At 41.0% G+C, this 19,080-nt stretch overlaps 1 non-coding gene across 1 annotated transcript; it reads right to left on the bottom strand.

The window, feature by feature from the left end:
• Positions 1–14,935: 14,935 nt before the first annotated feature.
• On the bottom strand, positions 14,936–15,042 carry LOC112082648. The gene has a single exon (XR_002897316.1). It is a non-coding gene; the product is annotated as a small nucleolar RNA R71 (small nucleolar RNA).
• Between the last annotated feature and the right edge of the window lie 4,038 nt (positions 15,043–19,080).

The following is a 19,080-nucleotide window of genomic DNA, read 5'->3' as shown; positions in this document are numbered from 1 at the left end:
GACATGGCTGAGGTCGACATCATCATTGGTTTTAATAAAAGCAATCAAAAACAGTAAAGAAAAGAGATGAAAGAAAACTTCTTTATTGAAGAACTCAGATTTGAACAATCTTCTCTAAAAATCGCATAAAACGGCTAAAGGAAAAGGGTTTTTGTATAAGTATGAAGGTGGTGTCTAAAAACGACCTAAATGACAAGTATTTATAGTCTTCAATACTCCGTGGTCTCTAGGGTTCCGAAATTGAGGCAGAGAAATGATTTTGGGCTTCAGAAATATGGGCTTTTAATCGGAGTTTTCTGGCTGCGGTCAGGAGTAGCGTGGCCGCGAAAAATGGAGGCTTGGCCGCGGTCGTGAAGCTTGTGACCGCGGTAGATAGGTTGGTGGCCGCGGTCACATGACTTGCTGGCCGTCTTCGAGTGTCTCCGGGGAAAATGGAATATCTTGAGATCCAACCGTTGGAATGTCTCCAAACCAAGTGTATTTGAAACCTGGTTGATTCTTCTATAAGTTGTCCAATTTCGAGGGTGATCAGACGGTGATAAGGTCTTCTGCTCTCCATGAGAGTTCTAACGGTCTGCATTTATCCAAAAGAGTCTTTTTGTTCCAATTTGTGCCTCTTTATCCCAAATTACCTGAAAAGTCTTTTAAAATCTGAAAACATAGAAATCATTTGAAAACCTTTAAAAATGAAGTAAAAACACCTGTAAAAGACATTAAAGTGATCCATAAAAATGGTCAAAATCCGGTGTTATCAACTCCTCCAGACTTAGTCTTTTGTTTGTCATCAAACAAAACAAAGGCCAAGTCTCGGTGAGAGGTTTAAAAACGCAGGAACTAGACAAAATCTCAGAGACCAAGCTTCTAGACAAATATCAATCATTATGCATCAATCGGGAATAGCCTATAAAATTCTCACTAGTAATACGAGAATAACTAGTCCGTTAATCCGTCATGCGGAAATCTATTGCACTAAGATCTAACTTCCAGTCAACTAGCTCTTAACATTCATTAAAATTTCGGTGGTTCTCATCAAAGAAAGTATAAGCAAGGCAATCTACGCTATGTGTCTAAAGGGTTATTCTACGGGTTAGGCTTAAAGTGTTTATGGGTTACCTGAAAATCTGGAGGATGCAAGATATTATGCAAAACCGCAAGAGAGAGTGAAGCTGTTGATGTCCAAAGTTTTCAGTGACTTTTTTCTTGCCATAAATCTTTGGTCTTCTTCCTCAGGTTCTCTCCTAACTCCCCCAAACTTAGACTTTTGTAAATCTTTCAAAACCATAGCTCTAAAAATGAATAGTGGTTGCTTTTTGCTCCAAAAATTTCGACAATCTAAGACTCATTATGCTTTTTGTTTCCCTCTCTTTCTTTCATTTTTATTTTATTTTTTAAAAAGAGAGAAACACCTTTAGATATAGAATCATAGAGAGCACGGAATTACCAATAAAAATCAGTCTTGTAAAGCTTAATAAGGTTTCTGATACTCTTCCTTCCCAATTCCATTCAGTCTTCCTCGTGAGTGACTGAAAACTGCGTCGCTCCTCTTCTCTCCGACGTTTTTGCACATATCTGCTGATATAAACTAAAGGGAGAATGCATGAGGATTGTAAACAAGGGCTTTGGGTTTAGGGTATGGTACCAGATAAAGATGAACTGGTCATCTAGGACGACAAAGAGTGGTAAAAATGAGGGTAAAAGACGTCCTAGATGTATATCTCGATGCCTGCCTAAAATCAATGATGAGGAAATTAGATGTCAATATTAAGGTCAAATAAAATGAGCTAGTATATCCTGTCAGAAAGAATCTCCATGAATAGAAGTCCTCTGGTGGGAGTACGTAGTGCAAGTACTCTAGCTACCGCCTAATCTAGTCCTAACCACAAATGAGCTATCATGCGTAATGTTGAAGCGTGCAGGTCTAAATCATCATAGTTTTGTGTCAAACATTCTTGAAAAATACTTAAGGTCGAATAGGTTACATATTAAAATTTAAAGAGTACTTGAAATTTTGAAAGCAAAGCAAGAAAATGATTAGTACGGATAGACATCCTCCCCGAGACTTAAATCACACTGTCCCCAGTGTGAAAAAGTTAGTGATAAGATGTTGAATAAAAGTGAAACTAAAATAATATAAAAGAAGAAAAAAATGATGATAGAACCGTGATGGCTGTCAAATGACAATGAAGTGCTGATCAATCACTCATACCCCGATGTGTCTGCTTTGAAATGGTGCTGCTCCTGTAGGAAGGTGACAACGCGCTCAAAGCGTCGTCCTTGTCTCTCAACTCTGCGCTCCATATCGAAATGTGTGTGTGACGGTGTCGATGATGAAGTGTGACCGGTCGAAACAGATGGCTGGAAGTGAGTACGTGCTGCACCTGCATCGCGCTTTGGTAGACGAGGCACAGAGAGTAAAAACTCATCAGGTTCCGGAGTCCATCGTGGACGTCCTCCGTTACACAATCTCGGGACTGATGCTGCAGGTAAACAGACTCGGTGCTCTTCGGTGCCAGTGCAATACTTGTAATCAAACCTGTCTGGATCGAAAGTGGCACGAGAGATAGTGTGATCGCATGAGAGATAGAGTAAGTCATACCAGATGTCGGGAACTGGATCATCAGATGAGAAGTCGAATCCTACAACCTGTAGTATTGCTGTAATAGCGCTCCCATATGCTGGATTAGCGTCTTCGCAACCATGTAAATCATGCTTCACCTTCACCATGTTATGTGTTATGATCCAGGCAAAGCAGGCAAGTCGTGGGTCGTCCATAAATGCCATCTGAAGCGTAATGATATCAGTCTTCAAAACCCATCCCATGTTGGCTCTAGAGAAAATCGTGTGTGCTAAGAGTTTGTGCACAACTCTCACTGCAGGATGAGTAAGGAGGGCTGACTTGGATCTCCCGCTATCATAGACGCCATGACCCATCTCTCTCCATAAGTCAAAATCAGTTTCTTCTTCGAGGTAAATGCCATAGTGTATGGCAGCTTAAGAGCTTCACAAAGTGCGGAAATGGTGACTGAGTAGGTCTGTCCGCGGATAGAGAATAACAAAATGCTGTCAGATGCTTTGGGGTTCCTCTTCTACGTGTGGTGGAGGGTGACAGTTGCTAAGAACTCGCGGACTAGCTCGGGATAAGTTGGAAGGTTCAGCTCCATGTAGGGTCTCAGTCTAAGTGCACCGATGTACCAGAGTACATCTTCTCTAATCCCAAGCATTTCGAGTGTATGGTAATCAATGCAGGGTGTTGGTTTGATGTTCAGCTTCTTGAAACGTCTTGCATAGTCCACTCTCGGGTTGATCTCTTTCCCAATATATCGAATCTGTGGTGGCTCGGGAATCGCTCGTGTTTCTCTTGAGTGCTGGAGCAGCCTCATCACATAGTTTCTTCTTCTCGGTCTGGCTTGGTTCAGCATGTACTCTCCAAGAGTACTATCATCGAGAGTTTCCTCAGAGCTGTCACCAGTGCGACGGCTTCTTCGGGATTTGGTTCGTTTCATTTTTTCTACAAGACAAGATGATTCTTGGAAAAAGAGCGAATATGGATGCTGATTTTAACACACTAATGATCAGTTATACTAATCATAGTATCAAGAAATTAGTTAAAACCACTAGCAAGCATAATTGATATTGAATCGAAGAAATCGAGTAGTTCATGACCAGATTCGGATTTTTGATGTTCTCAACATAGAAATCTTCTAAAAATCAGTTTAGTTGAGCAAATTCCATGTCAAATCTATAGGTTACCTAATACTAGTCACTAATCAAACAAGACTTAATCAAATTCATCAATTTTTCTGTTCCAAATTTGATTTTTGCAAAGCTTGTAGAATCCAAATTTCAAAATTCTCAATTCCTCTTAAGCTAAGTGTTAAAATCAATTTTCAGATAACCTAAAAGGATAATCTATTGTTCTTAAGCTATTTCCACCACTAATAAACCAAGATTTCAGTTTTTTTTAAGAAAACCCTAAATTCCAAAATCAATTAAAAATGGCGAGTTTGAGCTTCATACCTTGCTGGAAAGAGAGATTTGATGATAGATTTGAAATCCGCTTGTAAAAAGAGTGAGGTTTGTGCCAAGAAATTCTTAAAAAGCTTGAGAATTGAAAAAGATGTTTTATCTCTTAAATCTCTAAGTCTCTTGGAAGAGAAGAGAAGAAGTAGTTTTGATCCAAAAAGTGTGTTTCCTTTCTTTAAAAAGCGTTTTTTGTAACAAAAACGGGAAATTTCCGGGAATTCAAAAGCTTACGGGAACTTACATTTTCTTGTCTTGTACGCAACATTGGATTTAAAACTTACAGAAAATCTTAATGGGCTTTCGCGGGAATGTTCCGAGAATCATCGGGAATCACCGTGAACCTTTGAAAGCAGCAGAAATCCGAGGTCCCGTCTAGACGACCAACGGCTGCGGTCAGGAGACGCGCGACCGCGGCGAAGATAGCGTCGGCCACGGTCACATTCACGGTCCCGCAGTCGAAGGTGCTTTGGCCGCGTGTCGGTTGGTCGCCACCGCGACCCATTTTCCTACGGCCTTCCTCCAACTTTCAGGTTTCTGCCGGGCCGAGCAGCTAAAAACCTCTCCTTCTTTCTCGGTTTTTCTAATTTTCTGAATTTTTTTGTGTTTTTGTTTTATAAAAATACCTGAAACTTAAAAAAAAAAGGAAACATAAATTGTAAAAAGGAAAAGAAAACTAAAAGAAAGAGTACCTATCTGGGTTGCCTCCCATTAAGCGTTTTTGTTTTAAGCTATTTATCTCGACGTAGGTAAGAAAGATCATGCTGATTTAAATGGCACTCCACTTGACGTAATTTTATTATTTCCGGTCGCTGGAGGTTTAACTTCTTCTACTTGAGGAGTCGTCTTCTTTCCTTTACTCTTCTTTCGGACTTTAACGTTGTTTAAAACCCTTTTTGTGTTCTCGATCAGCTCTTGGATTTGGTCCTCACTAGTCTCTGTTGCATCTGGTGGAATGATGATCTTGATCTTTGCAAAAGCTCTCAGCTTCTCCTTTCTTTCTCTTTTGGCCGGTTTCCTTTGCTTGGAAAATCATGTAGGACAGTCGGATAAAACTTCCTGCGATCTACATTGAGGAAGACAGTGTGCCGGTTTGCGTGATCGATTACTGGTCTCCCGAATATTAGTGGTCTCTCCTTGTCTTGATCCATTTCCAGAACTAGGAAAACTGTTGGAAAAATATTGTCCCCTACTAGAACTTGTAGATCATGAATCGCCCCTTCATGATTTTTTTCAGATGAATCTCCAAATATAACCTTGACCGTCGATGTCCTTAAGGTTTTTATGCCCATTTTTTCGGCAAATTTCTTTGACATGATGTTGACATTGGCTTCGGAATCGCATAGACAGTCTGTGAACTTGATTCCTGAAATGAAACATTGGAAAACAAAACGTCCCGGATCGTCGGCTTTTGTAAGCCTTTAAAACGGTGAACGTTGAGGTACCTTGAATGGTGGCTGCTTGGCATCAACATCTTTGTAGAGTGGAATAAAGATTGGGGTTTCTTGATCTTTTCCATCGGTTCTGGCTTCTTCTTCGGCCAGCGTGGTTATGGCATTGCAAAATCTTTTGGGGTTATCTTCAACTCTTCCGGGAAGAACTCCACTTTGTATCTTCATAGAGTCGGCTGTTTGGGCAACTTGTACGTGTAGCTTTTTGACATGTGAAGATAAAGCTTCAAACTTCCCGTTCAGGTCATTGTACATGCAGTCAACCTTCACGTTCATGTCTTTAGATGCTTTCTCGTTTTTCATAAGAAGCTGTTGGATGGACTGTTCAAGTCTTCCGATTTACAAAGCCAGCTGGTTCGTTGTGACTCCTTGCTGCTGTACGAATTGATTGTTAAAACCCGTACCTTGATAGTTATATGGCTGTCGCGGCTGATAAGGTCGTGTCCCTCCAAAATTTCCACCTTGGAACTTGTTTTGGAAGGATATATGCTGTGGTGGGTAGTGCTGATCTTGAGGATTCTCCACATTTGGGTTGCGGTAAGAGAGATTGTTGTAGTTTGCATTCCGGAAATTGTTGTTGAAGCCATTGTTGAAACGATTTGGATATGGTGCTTGTGCTCCTACATAGTTCACTTCTTCTTCTTGAAAGGCTGGATTAATGTGATCGATATCACTAGGTCCTTCGTCTTCTGCGCCATCGTTGGTCTCACAAGCATGAATTAGGCGATTGTTGCTTTTCAAAAGCTGGCTCATCATGTTCTTCAACTCGGTTATCTCCTTGTTGTCTGTTTCGGTTTGCTTTATCGATCGATCGTACTCCGGACAATCATTGCTATTGGCTTGAGCCAAATTTTTGATGAGGGCTCTTCCTTGTGCTATCGTCTTTTGTCCAAAATCTCCATTGCTAGCTGTATCAAATGAAAGTTTGTATTTTGGTTCCAAACCTCGGTAAAATGTGCTCAGCAGGCTTGATCCGGGAAATCCATGGTGAGGGCAGTCACGTTCATACTTGATGTGGTGTGTGTCGAGGGTTGTCAAGTTTTACCCTAAATGAAATAGCCGCAAGTGCACAGCTGATCGATTGTAGTACTTAGGGATCGAATCCACAGGGAATGAGGATCTTTCCTGCAAAAGCCTTCGAAAGAAATATGAAGTAAGGAAGTCTAGAACCAGGCGAGTTTTGTGAGGGTTTTGGTGGTGTGTTTAAAACGTAAAAACGAATCTTTAAGAGAAAATACGGAAATTAAAATGACCTAATAACTAAACATAACAAAAACGAGTAAAAACGAGAAAAACGGCTAAACCTAATTGCTTTAATAAAAATCGATTGGGAGAATGAAAATACTTGACTAAAACTTGAATGAAAATCGGTGTAAATCTATAGGAAAGAAAGGGCTGGGGTTCAGGGAAGTTTTCTCAGGGGTATGAACGATTCAAAACATTTCTAGAGAGTAAATTTGATAAGATCTTAGCTTAAACTTTTCGAACTGGAGTCACGGACGTATGAATACGCCACTGTCGTGATCATAGACAGCTATCTCTCTCAACCCTGACCAGTAGGTTTCCACTCTGGCCCTGGAAAAAAAGAGGTGCATTATGTTTAAGACTCGTCAGCATTCACAAATCGCCCATAGGTAGGTTTCCATTCCTATGTTTGTTTTGCTCTCCCAAACTAGATCTGACACCGGATGAACACTTTCGTGTCACCAAGCATTTGGATCAGATTGTAGTTCATGACGCTATTCTCATGCAGTAAAAAAGAATTCAGAAGAAAAAGTTCTAAGATTCGGCTCAATAGCTCATGGAATCCTCATCGAAAATATATATACCCATCGAAAATCCCTTAAGACCCAACAATAAAACTACTCAGACATGATAAACGAAATCAAAAACATAGTATTGAAAAGTAGAACAAAAACCGAAATTGAAAAAGAAAGAACAAGGGTTCAAGAGACAGATCTCTCTCTCCCTAAAACCTAAAAACAAAGCTTAAAGTAAAATTTCTGTAAAGTATTTTGTCTCTCTTCTTCTCTCTTTAAAAACGACCTAAATGATATGTATTTATAGTCTCCAATACACTTTGGTGTCTAGGATTCCAGAATTGAGGCTGAGAAAATGATACGGGCTTCAGAAATGGGCCTTCGAACTCGGAGTTAGCTGGCCGCAGTCGGGATGCTTGTGACTGCGAGGAATGTGTTGGCTGTGGGTGGAAACGCTTGCCGACTGGTTTACGGGACATCTTGCTCTTCGCGTATCTTTTGATTGAACCGTTGGATTGCCAAGCTGTAAAGTATGCTGGAAAGCTGATACTTCCATCTTTGAGATCTCCAAATTCAAGCTGGATCAGACGGTGAGAAGGCCTTCAATCGGGGGTTAACTTCTGTCAGTTTGACTCTGAGCTGAAATCTGGTCTTCTATCCATTTTGTAAAGCTTTTCCCTAAGTTACCTGAAAAGAGTCTTGGAACTACAAATAATAGAAAAATGTAATAAAAGTACTTGAAAGCAATAAAAAAACATAGAAAAAGTATTTCAAATCGATCCATAAAAGTGGTCAAAATATGGTGTTATCAACTCCCCCAGACTTAAACCTTTGTTTGTCCTCAAACAAAGCAAAAGTCTAAACTGGTTAAGTGAAAACAAAAAATAGGGAATGCACAAATCTCAGAGACATGAACTCCTAAACTAGGACCAAAGATCGTGCATCAATCCATAAATTAGTCTAGAAAATTCTCAATAATATACAAAAGATACAAGTCCATTTTTTCCGTCATGCAAAACTTAAATCTTGATTCCAGTCAACTAGCTCTCTACATTCATTAAGTTCAATAGTGAGTTCTCATTAAAGACATCATCTAGGGTAGACGGCGTTTGGCATTAAATGGCTGTTTAAGTGGTGGAGTTAAAGTGTTTTGGGTTACCTGATGAATCTGGAGGATGCAAGATAATATGCAAAACCGCAAGAGAGATAAGGACCTGTTGATGACCGCAATTTTCAGTCACTTCTTCTTGCCAAATGTTGTTGCATAATCCTTCCTCCTTTGTTGTAAACAGCTATTTCCCCAGACTTAGATTCTTTCCGGGAATCAGAAAATGATCTCCAAAACTCCATAAAATCGAACTCCAGTTGCCTTAGGACTCAAAATTCGACCTCTCTAGACTCTCTAAGGCTTTTATTTCCTTATTTTTCTTCTTTTCTGTTTTTTTTTTGTTTTTAACGAAAAGGAAATGCCTTTTAAAGAGAGAGAGAGAGAGTAGAGGACGAGATTGTACCAAAATTTGAGATTTTTCTAAGGCAAACTGAGCTTCCTCTTGTGTTGAATCCTTCCGGGAAGTTTTTTGGCAAATCGCAGGTCTCTGTCTTTGGTGACTGAAAACTGCATCGTTCCTCTTTCTCTCCAACGTTTTTACACATATCTGCATATAAGACAATAGAAAACAAGAGTGCATGTGGTTTGAAAGAGGATTGGTTAAGGTGCGAACTAGCTAAAGATGAACTAGCCATTCAGGATCAACAGAGAGTGGTAAAAAGGGTAGAAGAGTCCTGAATGTATGATTCGTTTCCCTTGTCTAATGCTTCAATGAGAAAATTAAGTCAAAATTAAGTCCAAATAAAACAGAGCTACTGTATTCCTTCATCTAAATCGAAATCATTCAAATTCCTCTAGGGTACTTCGTTTCAAATGTGCTTAGCTACCGCCTAGTCTAGTCCTAAATCATGAATGAGCATGTCACTAGGAACACTCTAAAAGCACACAGTCAACTATCATTGATTCATGTTCACGATTCGCTTTAAAACGTATTTTGTTTTGAAAACCGATTTTGAAAAATTTTAAGGAAAATGCAAAAAGTGTAGATAATGCAAGACTTAAATCACACTGTCCTAAGTGTGAAACAAGTCGAGACTGGATGAGAAAAATGCATAGATAATCGAATTGGTAAGGCCAAAGAGAACTTACCTGGATCCGGGATGCTGGTGGAGATGAACCGGATTCATTCGAAGAGGATTGGGAAGGTGATAGGTGGTGATGAAGGTGGTGATGAAGGTGGTGGGAAGTGATGAATGAGGTGGAGTGGGGATTGGTGAGGTGGAATGAGGTGAAGTGGGTGATTTGGGGTCGGGTTTCGTCTCAACGACCATCTGCCGCGGTCAGAGGTCACGCGACCGCGGCAAACCGGTGCTCGGCTCCGGTCAGAAAGACGCGGCCGCGGTCGAACATGTGTTTCCCGCGGTCATAACACCTGCAACCGCAGGGGCTTATATCGTGGCCTGTTTTCTGCTTCTCCTTGGTTCCTGCTGGGCCGAGCAGTCAGGGACCATCCTTCTTTTTGGTCTTTTCGGTTTTTTGATTTTTTTGGCTTTTTTGTTTTATAAGAAACACCTGAAACTAAGAAAAAGATCAATGAAAAAGGAAAGAAAAGTCCTAAAGAAAACAATACCTAAATGGGTTGCCTCCCATTAAGCGCTTCTGTTTTCAGTCGTTTAGCTCGACTTTTGGTGGTGGACGTGGCTTAGTCAAATGAAGAAGATCTTGTCCTGAGACAAGTCTTTTTTGACATCTCTTTGCTTTGCCTAGCAGGTTCTTCGTCACTCCAAAGTTCTTCTTCAAACTCTTCTGTTGCAGAATGTTTTCCTGCCTTGCTGTTGTATGGGACAGCTTTTGTGAAGACATCTTTGTCGATATTAGCAAACGAAATCCTCCAGTTGGCCAGTCAATTATAGCTCCGGAAGTTGCTAGAAAAGACCATCCGAGAATCACTGGATGTGTTGCGTCTTTCGTTTCGACAATGTAGAAGTCGACAAGCACGATGCAATCTCCTATTCTCAAAGGAATGTCATGACCTATTCCTTGAGGTGTTGCATTGGAATCATCAGCTAGACTAATCTTGGCTCTAGTCCTGTGCAGGTGTTTAATACCAAGTCTTAAAGCAATTCCCTTGGACATCATGTTAAGACAAGCTCCAGAATCACAAAGCACGTTTTTAAGCATTTCTCCTCTAATAGAAAAAGAGATGAGAAACTGACCTGCACCTTTGATTTTGTGAAGTGTTCGAACAGGTGTACCTCTTTTGGCATGATTGAACAAGTCTTCTATCTCAGGGATTGATTCCTTGCTCTCACAGAAGTAGTGGCCTATCATGAAGTCCTTGCAAACTCTAGCAAAGGTGATTTCTTCAGGCAAATTTCGGACTACATCATTGAATTCGTCGAGCTTTTCCTTGCTGATTTTGTTGGTGTAGTGGCTACAGTCTTCGGGTTTTTGAATGTGGATTGAATAAATTGCAGCATCAGGTGATGTCCTGGGAAAAGTCAGGCGTCTGGCCCTCCCAAAATAGGTTCGGATATCCTCTTTTGTCTCCTTGCTGTACCTAAAGAAAACTTGCAAACAACCAAGATGCCATATATCATCGAAACCTGTATAAAGAGGGATCAATTTCACAAACTTGTTAAATTCAATGAGTCTTTCCCTGGAGATTGGTGCTCCTAATTCCACCAACTTGTCTAGATTGCCTCCTTCTATGAATAGACAATAGTCTTCATCCTCGAGATATTGCCCTTCATATTCATCTTCATATGCTAAGAGTATGTTACAGGGAAATACCTCATCTTCGTCTCGAGATGTTTTGGAGCTGATGGCGTACACCGTTTGCTCAAGAAAAGGAGTCTTGACCGTCTCAGCAGGTGCATCAAATGAGCATTGACCTGTGAGAATAGAAAAGGGTTGAAGCAAATGAGCATTGACCTGAGGAGGTTGCACAACCGCGGGAGGATGGTTGTTGGCCGCGGATGGGAGGCTCCCAACCGCGGTTGGAGGGTTGTTGGCCGCGGTCGCGTGAGTCGCGACCGCGGGATAGAGACTCCGAGATGGTTCAGCCGTTTTATTTTCTCTTTTGCCATCTAAACTTATTTTTGGGTCTTCCAACTCTATTTCCTCTTCTTTTAGGTCAAGATCTTTGATGGGAAGCGTTGAACCGTTCGTTTCACATCCTTTCATAAGCTTTTCGACCTTCTCTTCAACTTCATCTAGGGCACAGACTACTTTGTCCATGGTTGAGTCGCTTTCTTCGGCTTTGTCTTGAACCTTGTGTACTCCATCCCAAATCTCTTCCACGTAGGAGTAGGTTTGGTTGTTATGGTCGTTAATAGTTTTTTCTGCTTCATCGAGCTTGACCTCTAAGGTGCGGATGTTTCCACTGGCTTTGCGAATGCTAACTTCATTCTCTCCGACTCGTCCTTCAACTGCTTCTATCCTCTCCTTAATAGTCTCAGCATCCTTGTTTGCTTGAGTCTCGATGGATTTAACTTGAGCAGAAAGATCTTCAAGCTTTTTGTTAAAATGAGTTGACATGTTGTCAATTTTCTCGTGAAGGACAGCTCTTGATGTGGCTTGAACTGCGATTAAGTGCATGACTACCGTTTCTAGCTGACTCAATCAGTGACTGAACTGGACGTTTTCATCTTGGTGAGGCAGACGAAGAAAAGGATGTCTAGGGCAAGAGGGGGTCAAATCAGACTCAACAAGGATGCTGAGAAGAGTCCATGGAAAGGAAAGATGATCGAAGAGATAGAAAGCATCGGTTTAAGTTATCAGAATCCAGAGACAACTAATAAGAACAATAGTAAGAAGAAACAGAAGTTGGAAAGTTCAAGCAAGGTAGAAGGAAAGAAATTACCTGTCTATGATGCGAAGAAGGACGGATAGAGCAGAGACTCCTCAGCTAGGAACCTGCAGAAAGAAGAGAAGCAGAAATCAATTGAAGCCGACGAGAAAATAGTTCAAGAGGGAGAAACAAAACTGAAAAGGGAATAAGAAATTGATTGCAGGAAAACCCAGAATAAGGAAGAAATTGAGAAATTAAGCTTACCCAAAAGATATGATGATGTTATGAAGAACAAGGTAATAAAGAAAGAAGAACCAAGGGTATTGACGTTCAAAACCCTAAGTTAGACTCAAGGAAAGAACTCAAAGGCTGAAGAAGGAGTGTTCAGTGTTGATCTTTTGAGTGTCCTTGCAAAAGGAAAGGAAGGGAAGAAGCATCAGATAATATTGAAGAATTAGAAGAAGAAGTTCTGTATTAAAGAAGAAGGATTCAAGGAAGAGTCAGCAAGGAAGAAAGTCAATTTTAGGAAAGAATTGGGTCTATTTTTCTTGGTATTATGGGCCTACGTTTTACCACTTAAGCCCAATTGAACTAAGTGAGTTTAGTTCGAAGAAACTAAGTCTAAGTTAGTTAAGTTAGCCTAAGTTAGAAGTTATTAAGAGTTGGTAAAAGTAGTTATTGTTCAGAGTGAAAATTGCTTGTAAGATTAGTCTAAGTACCTAGGAGAAGTGATTAAGTCTAGTAAGCTAGATGAAGTAATGAGTGTTGCAAAGTAACAAAAAATGAATGAGGAAAAGATTTAAAGAAAACAAACTTGCTAAAGAGAGAAAACTAACCAGGGTAAAACAAAAGACTGATTCACAACAACTTGTTTCCATGTGAAGATATGAAAGGCCCCATGAAGTCTATACCCCAACAATCAAAGATCTCTACCTCCAAGATTGGATTCTGAGGCATCTCATTCCTCTTGGAGATGTTTCCAGCTCTTTGGTAGACATCACACCTGATAACAACATCTTGTTCATCTTTGAACATGTTAGGCCACCAAAACCTGATTGTAGGACCTTTGCCACAGTTTTGAAAGCAGCATTTTGGCCACCATAAGCAGATTCGTGGCACTCCAACAAAATCTCTGGAACCTCTTCCTCAAGTACACACCTTCTTTACAATTGATCCTTGTTAAGCACATACAAGTCTGGCTCATCCCAAAAGAACCTCTTGATGTCCTTGAAAAACTTATTTCCCTGTTAGTTGCTCATTTCTGGGGGCTCCACTCCACAAGAGAGATAGTTGACAATGTCAGCAAACCATGGCAAACCCCTTTCTTTAATGGACTTGATTTCTTCCAGCTCATTCAAAGCCTTCACCACAATGAGCTGCTCTCCAGGTAGATAATCATTAAGAGGGACATCAGCTTCCACTCTTAGTCTAGACAAGTGATCATCTACTCCATTTTCAATACCCTTCTTGCCTTTGATTTCCATATCAAATTCCTGGAGAAGCAATACCCATCTCAGCAGCCTTGGTTTTTCATCCTTCTTTGTCATCAGATATCTCAAAGTTGCTTAAATGACTTATTAGACTGATTCTTAATGCTTGTTAATTCATGCTTTTCAAATGGGAATTTGGTATGAAAGAGGATTGGCATAGAAGTTTAATACCTTCATGAGAGGATTATCTTACTTAGGAGTCTACGTTAAATGGTTTTGCTTGATTGTTTGTTCATTTAGCTCTCTAGTTTAGCATTAAAGCATCCTAACCATCTATCATGTTTAAGACCTTTCCTTCATCATATTCATATCATCATCACCTGTTTATTGTTATTGCTTGCTTTAATTCACTTTAATCACTTGTCATTGTCTTGTTTAGTTTTCAGTTTAAGCACTTGTTACCAATCAATTCACTCATATTGCTTGAATTAAGAAACTTTCTCATAGATTACTGTCTAAACCACATTGTTGGATTGATACCCTTTATTCTAAAACTGATTAAGGGGATTGATAACCTTTCTTAAGAGCCTTAAAAACTCTTAGTTATCAATTGGCGCCGTTGCCAAATTGTGGTCTTAGCATTTTTCTTTGATACTTTTCTAGATATCAAGCCTGTTTTACCTTTTGTTTTACTGATTAAACTCGTAAGTGCTGAAGTTTCAGGTTTATTAACACTAGACCTATCACTAGAAGCAGGAGTTGGGATCAACTAGAGCCCTTTGTTGACAACATTCACCTGTTGGACAGAGCAGCAAGAAGAGCTAGAGAGAGAGCTGCTCATCTTGAGAGGTTGGGATTAATTGGAACAGCATGTTGAACAAGCTGAGCATCAGGCTCAAGTGAATCAGGCTCAGGCTGACAGGAATGAACAACAGGCGTTTGTGAACTAGAACATGGCACAAAGGAATGAACGCCAAGCTCAAGTGAAACAGCAACAAGTGTCTAGGAATGAGCAACAAGCTCATAACCATCAGCAGCCACTACCTCCAAGGCATGAAGAGCCTACACCAGTGTTTGTAGGAGAGAATGACCGGGCCAATGCACATCAATACAGGGTATGCATTCAAGCTCCTCCAGTACAAAACAATAACTTTGAGGTGAAGGCTTCTTTATTTAACATGGTTCAGAACTCAAAGTTCCATGGTCTACCTATGGAGGATCCAGTTGAGCATTTGGATCAGTTTGATAGGGTGTGTGATCTGACCAAGATCAATGGAGTTTCAGAGGACAGTTTAAAGCTTAGATTGTTTCCTTTCAGTTTGGGAGATAAGGCACATAAGTGGGAGCAGAACCTACCTAGAGGATCCATTCAAACTTGGGAGAAGTGTAAACTTGCATTCTTATCTAAGTTCTTCTCTACCTCAAGGACTTCCAAGCTGAGAAACCAGATATCAAGCTTTATCCAGCACAACAATGAAAGCTTTGGGGAAGCTTGGGAGAGGTTTAGAAGTTACACAAACCAATGTCCCCGTCATGGTTTTTCCGAGGCATCACTTTTGAGTATCTTGTATAGAGGAGCCCTCCCAAAGATAAGGAATCGGTTAGACACAACCTCAAATGGGAATTTCTTGGGCAAAGAGATAAATGCTGCTTTGGAGTTGGTAGAGAATCTAGCGATGAGTTATGATACTTATGGGGAGGATTTTGATAGATAAAACAGAAGTGAGGGTTCAGGTAAAGAGCAAATGATTTTGAGAGACATTAGAGAGCTTCAGAGCAAACTTGAGAAAGTCTTAGTGGCAAATCAGAAGCCACTACCCTTCGTGGGGGATTTTGATGATCAGTCACCAAGCTTTGAAAATGTCAACGAAGAAGGTCTCACTCAAGAGGAGATAAATTACATTGGGAATCAGAATAGGATTTAGAGGTACAATAACTTCAACACCAACCAAAACCTGTCCTATAGAAGCACCAATGTAGCTAACCCTCAAGACAAGGTCTACCTTCCAAAACCATTTCAGCAGAGCTTTGTTCCCAAAAACCAATAGTGATATGATCGTGACCAGCTCAGAGGAGGAGGAACCAGAGGTAGCTGGCAGGATCACTCGTTCCAGAGCTAGAGAGATGGCTAAGGAGGCTCACGCTCTCATTGCAGCAGAGGACAGCGAGCAACTGGAGGCTGGAGCTCACATCTTCAACATCTCTATCTTGAGGAATGAAGAACCCAGTAACAATGACTAGGTAACTTAGGTGATGATTCTGTACTCTTTTCCTTGGTGAGGATTTTGGAAGGCAAGGAGGTTCTTCTCCATGGTTTTTAACGAGGCAGAAATCATTGCTACGTCGAGTTACTTAGAAGTTGTTACTAATGGGTAATAATGTGCAAAGTCACAATGACTTGTGCACTAGTGTTTCAGGCGCACCACTTAATTTGTTGCTTAGGGTTTGGCGAATTCTTTTGATTGTGTGCATCGATCTGTTTCCTTTGTTCGCTGTATTATTGTTGCTTCGTGTGGTGTCGAGTTTCTTTTGTTAGTTTGAGTTTTAATTTTTTCGTATCTAGCTTAGGTTGCTAAGAGTCGCCGTGTTTCGCCTTCGTGTAGGTTAAGGTTTATTGTTTCGCACCTATCGCTGTTTATCTGCTTCATATCGAATTTGGTAGATCGAGTTTAGGGCTTTGATTGTCTCGTTCTCGTTAAACTTGATATTTAGTCGCTTCATTTTCGTTTAGGTTGTTAAGAGAGTCTTCGTGTTTAGTTTTCGCTTAGGTCGATCTCGTTTTCGTTAGGATTTGTTAAGAGTTTGTGTATTTTCGTTTTTTTTAAGTTAGCTAAAAAAAAAAAAAAGAGTACAAAAAAAAAATTTCGTTAAAATTCTTTAGTTTCGTTAAGTTTGTTTTTAGATTTCGTGGGGATCGTTTAATTTTTTTTTATGATGAGTTTAGTTCTGCTGTTTTTGTGATTCCTTCTAGAACAAGTTACTGCGAGTTTTTTTTAAATTTTTTTCAGGTACCATGGAGCTTTCGGCTGAGGCGATGGAAGCTCTGAACCGAGCAATGTCTCAACAAATTAAAGAAGCGAATCAAGCCATAGCAACTCAGCTCACACAAGAAATCGAACAACTCAATGACAAGTTTGAGACGAAGATGAATGATCTGCTCAAAGACCTCAGTGCAAGTGGAGAAGAGTCGTCTCAAACTCCAACTCCTTCGGAAGCAATGCGCTTAGCAAAGGGTAAAGGGCACATAGGATCTTCCCGGAAACTTCCACGCCACCCAACACCTTCCGAAGCCAGGACTAAAGCTAAGTCCAGTCGAAGCCAGATTGGGGGCAGAGAGACTACGTTTAATCCGAGAAGGAATCCTACTGGTGCCGAACGAGATGGCCCCAGAGTAGATCGTCAGCACCGCAGAGAGGAATATATTGCTGGGCATCGAGTTACCTGGAATCAGACCCAGAATACTATGAGGACGACGAAGCTTCTGATCATAGCAGAGAAACTGTGAGACGAGATCGAGGCCGAGGACATGGTCGAGATTATGATCCTCTACGTCAGCAGCTGCGTCATATCAAAATCCAGTATCCTCCTTTCCATGGAATCAATGATCCCGAAGCTTATCTAGATTGGGAAAGGAAGATGGAGTCTAATTTTCTGGTCGAAGGAACTTACAAGCTCAACAAGGTGAAGGTTGCAGTTTCAGAATTTCATGGGTATGCGCTTCTATGGTGGGAGCAGTTGGGAGTCACCAGAAATCGCCTGAGGGAACTTCCGATTACTACTTGTGATCAGCTTGTTATACAGATGAGGAAGAGGTTCGTTCCGGCCCATCATCAGCGCGAAATACTCAACAAGCTCAGGCGTCTCGTCCAAGGTACAAAGTCTGTTCGAGATTACTATCAAGAATTGGAAACTTTGCTCATTCGTGCAGATTTACGAGAAGGAGAAGAGATGGTAATGTCGAGATTTCTTGGAGGACTTAACCGAGAAATTCAAGACAAGGTGGAACTTCAGGATTTCGCAGATATACAAGAGATGGTGCATAAGGCTGAATTGGTGGAATCTCAAGTCAAGAGGCAAAATTTCAAGTCCACTTTCACGCCTAGTGTGCCTAAGCCTAAGGAGATCAGCAAACCAGCTTACTCCAGAGACATCAAACCGCCCTCTACTGGAGTTAAAGAAGAAGCTAAAGCTGAGTTCAAACCTAGAAGTGGTACTTCTATCAGAAATGTGAGGTGTTTCAAATGTCAAGGAATGGGACATTACTCTCGAGATTGTCCAAACAAGAAGGTTTTCTTGTTACAAGAGGGAGGAGAGATAGTTCCTCAAGAGGATTCAGAGGCCGAATATGAAATAGAGGAAGAGGAAGAAGCTGCTGCCGTGGGCGAGATGCTGGTTGCCAGAAGGACTTTGAGTGTTCAGAGTCAACCTGAAGAGACTTGTCAGTGAGAGAACCTGTTTCATACGAGATGCTTCATTCAAGGAAAAGTTTGCAGCCTGATCATAGATGGAGGAAGTTGTACTAATGCTGCAAGCGAAGAGATGGTTAAGAAGCTCCAGCTCAAGACTATTCCTCATCCAAGACCGTATAAGCTTCAGTGGTTGAATGACAGTGGAGCCTTGACCGTATCTCAGCAAGTTATGGTTTCTCTATCTATTGGGAAGTATGAAGATGAGATTCTATGTGATGTTATTCCCATGGGTTCGAGTCATGTGTTGCTGGGCATACCGTGGCAATCAGATCGTAGGGTGATACATGACGGTTACACCAACAAGCACTCATTCGAGTTCAAAGGTCGCAAAATTACTCTCCTACCGCTCATGCCTACCGAGATTTACCAAGATCAAATTCAGATGAAGCTCAAGGAGAAGGAGAAAGTCTCCAACAGCCTCTACATAAACCATAGTGAATTTTCTAAACTCTTTGATCCTGAAATGACTACTTTTATGTTTGTGTACAAGGAATCCCTTGTTAGTACTAACCCTTCACAGGAGCTTCCTAGTGCTATGTTTGAGATTTTGCAGGAATACAAGGACGTTTTTCCAGTAGAAATTCCACCAGGACTACCTCCAATTCGTGGGATAGAGCATCAGATTGACTTGGTACCAGGATCAGCCTTACCTAACAGGCCAGCATACCGAACCAATCCTGTAGAGACTAAGGAGCTGCAGAAGCAAGTGGAAGAGCTGATGAGCAAGGGACATATCCGAGAAAGCTTGAGTCCATGTGCGGTTCCAGTTCTGTTGGTGCCAAAGAAAGATGGTTCCTGGAGGATGTGTGTAGACTGCCGAGCTATCAACAACATCACTGTGAAGTATAGGCATCCGATTCCAAGACTAGACGATATGCTGGATGAGCTCTGTGGATCGACAATCTTCTCTAAGATAGACTTGAAGAGTGGGTATCATCAGATCAGAATGAAGGAAGGGGATGAGTGGAAGACGGCATTCAAGACAAAGCACGGACTCTACGAGTGGCTAGTTATGCCGTTTGGCCTCACCAATGCTCCCAGCACCATCATGAGACTAATGAACCATGCCCTGAGACCATTCATTGGCGTGTTCGTATTGGTGTATTTCG

The sequence above is a fragment of the Eutrema salsugineum genome, unplaced genomic scaffold (genome assembly GCF_000478725.1).
Source record: "Eutrema salsugineum unplaced genomic scaffold, Eutsalg1_0 scaffold_8, whole genome shotgun sequence".
Classification (NCBI taxonomy): Eukaryota; Viridiplantae; Streptophyta; class Magnoliopsida; order Brassicales; family Brassicaceae; genus Eutrema; species Eutrema salsugineum.
The sequence above is the reverse complement of the archived record's forward strand: the minus strand, read 5'-3'. Positions and strand labels throughout refer to the sequence as shown.